Consider the following 6,000-nt stretch of genomic DNA (forward strand, 5'->3'; position numbering starts at 1 on the left):
CATGGAAATTAGAGAAAATCAATGTGAAAATTTCTAAGTTCACCATGTGCCCTTTTTCCCTTCTAATTTCGGTGCACATTACAAAGGTAACAAAAAAAAAAAAAAAACAAAAAAAACAGAGACCAAATGAAACCAACTTCAACGCATGTTCAACATAAGTTTTGCTTAGGGAAAAAACAAGCTAAGGTAAAAAAAGAACTTAGTATATATTGTTGGGATGTATGTCCTAAAGTCTCGTAGATATATATTATTTGAATCAACTGTTGGTTAGTTTTATATGAAATAATTCATTAAAGAAAGACTCAAGTTATCTTATGTAACTTAAATAGGTATGTGGTTGACATACAAACATACAAGTGGATCATATTTTATTAATAACCTAAAAGGTTTGTAGTATACGGATAAAGTTAGGTGTCTTATCCTGGTAACACTACTAATACAACCCGCTTTGAAACTGTTGTAAAGTTTTACAAATGATCTGATCCTGATCATTCATGTGGAGACATGTGAGGAGGGGTATCCTATACATAGATTGTATAAGATCGGACCACGAAATATTGAGTCTTTCTTTATAACATCGTTGGTAGAAGAGACTTACATTTCACCAGAATGATCATAGGTGACCTGACCTTAATCCTGAGTGAGTTGTGAACTCCCATCTATGAAGGTGGTCCTTTGATCTGTAGAGGTGATAGTGGTCACATTGACAGTAGCCACATTCACCGATTCAATATTCCTACCATTTTGGGGATTCGTCTGATTGGGGAGCTGGCCGAGAAGGGTTCAGTTATAATTGAACTATAACTAATTGTTCATTAGAGGGATCAGTGGTACTTAAGGAGTTAGATGTGATTACATGGGTAAAATGATAAATTTGACCTAGTTGTACTTATGAGCAATTTGTGAAGTGTCAATATTGTTGATTGGTTATATCCAGTGGACACGGAAATATATCTATAGTGCGAAGAATACAGTTGTCGATCTTTAATGAAGTGACCGTTAGTTAATGAAGGTTGATTAATTTAATTTAATTAATCAAGTATCATTGGAGCTTCAATCTATAGGTTGATAAGGTCCCTTGTGAGCACAATAATGACTAATGAAAATCAAATTAATTTTGGTTTAATTTGAATTGTTCAAATTGATTAAAGAGAATTAATTGTATATGATACAATATGATTCAAATATTTACTATATGAATGAGACTCATATAAAAACTATATGTCAAAATTTATATGAATATGATTCATATTAAATTTGTATAGTTTTATGAGAGAAATAAATATTTGAATATGATTCAAATATTAATTATATGAATATGATTCATATAGAAACTATATGCTAAAATTAATGTGAATATGATTCATATTAAATCTATATAGTTATATGGGAGAAATAAATATTTTAATATGATTCAAATATTAATTATATGAATGTGATTCATATAAAAACTATAGGTCAAAATTAATAAGAATATGATTCATATTAATACTATAGGATATATGAGAGAATAATAAACTATAGGTTATATTATATGTGATATGACCTATGGTTTAATATGTATATATATTGAAGTAGTTAATATATATTAATTAAATTCAAATTTTGAATTTGAATTAATAACTACCTTGGGAGTTATCTGACTTCTCTCAATTTAATTAACATAATACTTCCTTATCATTGTACGTTGTGTTTGTGGTGCCTAGTTCGAGAGACTGAGAGAAGCAGTGAGAAGAGAGGAAGCGAGAAAACGGTATTCTTCAAAGGTGAGTTTCTCTCAATCCTTTCTCCTCTTTGTTAAATTTATGTAGAGAAGCATGTTTGGTTATTTTGTTTTCACATGTTTCTATTACTCTTTATGCTTGATGTTATGTAAAATGAATCGAGACACAATAACAATCAATTGCTTCCGCTTCAAGGTATCCAAAATCTCTTCCTATACAGTATGAGATGACAATGCATTTTCTTTTAAATTCCCAAAAATCATAAAAGATACAAAAACAAGTGCATCTACCTAAAACCAATTCAACTACATACATCAAAACCAAATTAAACCAAATTTAATTATGAAAAATTTTCACAGATAGAAAAAATGCAAACTATTTAACGAAATATAAAAGAAATTGATAGACAATGATAGAATTATATTAGTTTCTATCATTGATAGTATCAGTGATAGACTTCATAGACTTCTATCAGTTTCTATCACTGATAGACACTGATAAACTTCTATCAACCTCTATCAGTGATAGACTACTATCAATTTCTATCACTGATAGACACTAATAGACTTCTATCAGCTTCTAAGTCTATTAGTGTCTTTCAGTGTCTTTCAGTGCTAAACTTGTATCAGTTTCTATCACTATCAACGTTTATCAATGATAGACATTGATAACAGTGTCTATCATAACTATAATTAAAATTTTCTTTTTGTGTAATATTTTCTCTTATTTTTCCTTTTTTGAAAATCCACCTTTAATGAAATCGATAAACAATAATTCTTTCCAATAAGAACCCAATAAAAAGAAACCAAACTAAAGATACATAAATTTGCATAGCAAAATAAAACATGCAAAAAAATATGGAGCATATGTTGGGTTTTATGCCTTAAAACTCGTAGAACTAAGTGTTATTAATTAATCGTCATCAATAAAGAGTTATAGATGTTAATTCAATTAATGTTATTGGGTTGTTTCTTATTTTGTCTTAATAACCCTAAATGTAATAAAATAACATCCAAGGCTGCTTTATGAGTCTTGAATTGTATGTTGAGTCATATAGAAATCAATGTTTAAGATATAGGCTAAAGAGTCTATAGTATAGGGATAAATTTTGGTTCTTTATTCTGGTGACACTATGGATATGACCCACTTTGTATGTGATACAAACACAATGATCCAATGCATTCGTGTAAGTGACATGCAAGTGGGGGTATCCTATACAATGAGTTTGTATAAGATCGGACCGCGAAATAGTAACCACTAGACGTAACACCGTTAACTAGTTAGGTTTCTATTTCAATAAGTTGACGTAGGCAACTTAGTCTTAATCTTGAGTATATTATGAACTCCTGTTCACAGAGATTGTCCTTTGATTTGTATGGGTGAGGATGGCTAGTTCCCTGACTCAATATGTACCATTTTGGGACAAGACCGAGTGGGGAGCTAGGAACATAATAATACAAGATGTAATTCACTCCTTCTCGTTTTCAGGACAAGTAGATGATTGTTCCCTTAAGTGGTGTCTCCAAGACTTGAACAAAGGACCCTACCCTCTCATTGGGTCGAGAGGTATTTCTATTTATTGGTTGGACCATAAACAGGTTGTTCATTAGAGAAGTACTGGTACTTAAGGAGTAAGAGGTAATCCAAGAGTAAAACGATAATTTGACCCAGTTGAAGTTACGAATACTCATGAAGGACTAACTTGCTATTATTGGTCTATATCCGTGGATACAAAAATATATTTGTAGTGAGAAAAGTGCAGTTGTGGGTCTTTAGTGGAGTGTACCCATAGTTAACGAATATTGACTAACTTGGTTAATGAGTTTAGCCAATTAATCTCAAATCATTGGAGCTTCTGATCTATATGTCCACCAGGACCCATTGTTAGCTCACTAAAGGATATCAAAGAGGGATGATTTAAATTGTCAAATCAATTTGAGGAAATAGTATATTGATATGTTTAATACGTATTTGATTATAGATATGATCTATAAATTCAAAATAAATTGGAAAGAAAAATTTGAATAAAATTCAAATAATTACTTCAAGTGAATTAAATTCCCAAATAATTAATTAATACAAAGGTGTTGCACATATACATATGGTGTTTATGATAATTAAATATATATGTTAAATTGAATTTAATGTATAAATAGTTATTTAATTAACGTGCTAATTAATTAAATATTATTTAATTAATTGTGCACAAGGAAAAATTAGAAAAATACTAAGAGAAGGGGTTGGCCATTCTCTATATAAATTCTTCCTTATGGCCCTTTTGGGACACACGGTACACGATAGAATTGCAAGAATTCATTGTGCAATTTTTTCCCTAAGCCACAAAAGAAATCCTCTCTACTCTCCCAAAATGTTTTTCTCCTCAGCCTCTTCCAATAGTTGGACACCACCTATCCTTTTATTGAAAACTTTGAGAATAATAAGGTTACTCTCTTGGTCATGGTTATGTTCAAGATTGTTCGAGGAAACGTTCGTGTTCAAAATCGTTAGAGGAGTTGTTCGTTAGAACATCGAGAAGATCGTTCTAGGAGCTTGAAAATCTACAAAGGCAAGAATGGTTCTATCCTTTCCCTACAACATGTTATTTATACGTTTGTTCTACATATATTCTATTTTAGTTTACTATTTTTATTTATGTAAAAATCGATTTGCAGGATGCAAGACGTTCAAAATGCTTCTACTATGGCATATGATCCCTTCAACAAGAACATAAACCAACTTCTTTGCTTGGTTCTTCCTAAAATACATAAAAGAAATGATAACCAACGATAAATTATGGGGACAATATTGGGTGGGGGAGACAACCCAACTAGTAGATGGGAAGCGACGAAGATCGAATAAGATTATGACAGTGGCAGGTTGAAAGAACAATGACAAACGACAGTGATCGAACGAAGAAGACGATGATAGTGTTCGATCGAAAGATTGAAGAAGAAGATGGCAGCGAATAAGCGAAGAGGACGGAGGTGGACACGCAAAGAGAGGTGGGATTCCCGAGTGCGACATTTTCCCCCTTTTGGTCTAGGGTTATTTGAATGAAAATTTTCTAATTTTCAAAACTTTTAGTAATGTAGCAACACGTCACCAAAAAGTTTGCTATTTTTAGCCACGTTGTTTGCGACGTTTCTAAAACATTCATCGACATATCCCTAAATCCTGTTGCTAAAAGTCAAATTTTAGTGACGATTTTATTTAATGTTGCTAAAACCAACTATTAATGAAACAATTTTACTTTGTCACTAAAAAAAAACGTCACTAAGAGGCCATTTGTTTCGTGGATATCTTAGATTCCCATGAAATGGACATTTGGATTGTCGTGCTTGTTTTGTGATATTGTAAGATGTTCGAGCATCTAAAGATTCTCGAACATCCTAGAATACTTGAATGGAGGGCATCTGGAGAATTTTAGATGGAACATTCGATTCTTGAGTTAAGAGTATCCCCATTTTACATTTTTGTTCTTCCTTTTTTATTTTATTTTATTTTACATATATATTAATCTTTATTTATAATGAAAATAAATACTGTCAACCATATATATCATATTTTTAAAAATTATATCGTAATTTTTATTATTTTTTAACAATATATTCAAATTTAAATTAAATTTCATTTTATAAAGAATCTTAAATTATGAATATTATTTTGTTGAGAAAAATAACATAAAAAAATAATATAAATTGTATTATTTTAAAAGAAATTTAATTTTGATCAAAACAAATATGTTATATAAGTTCAAATTATATCAAATTAATTATAAATTAACAAATAACTATAAGAGCATTCTTAGAACATTATGTAAATTTAAGACATTCTCGAGTAGAAATCCTACAAAACAAATACACTTATCAAAATATCTTTAGATATTTGCAAAAATATCTTTAAAAACAAATATGGTAATCTAAAGATGTTGGACATCTATAATTCGTAATAATTATAATTCGGGCATCTAAAATTCTAATTATCTACATTTTGAAAAAAACAAAAGGCCCTAAAGATAACATCTTGTAGTGATACAATCAAAATACAAATGGGAGAGAAGAAAAAACAACAAAAAAGAAAATAACCACCACGTAGAAAACAACAGGCAACTGAAAGAAATAGATCTAAGGAGAAGAACCAACATGAATCTCTTATTCTCCTTAATAAAATCCCACTTACATAACAAAGATTAACATCCAACCGCACGATCTGAATAACCACTCAAGAGTTCTTAAGTTAGTCTATGAACACAAAAATTATGTTCATATTCAGCGTG

Source organism: Benincasa hispida, chromosome 4 (genome assembly GCF_009727055.1).
Source record: "Benincasa hispida cultivar B227 chromosome 4, ASM972705v1, whole genome shotgun sequence".
Lineage (NCBI taxonomy): Eukaryota > Viridiplantae > Streptophyta > Magnoliopsida > Cucurbitales > Cucurbitaceae > Benincasa > Benincasa hispida.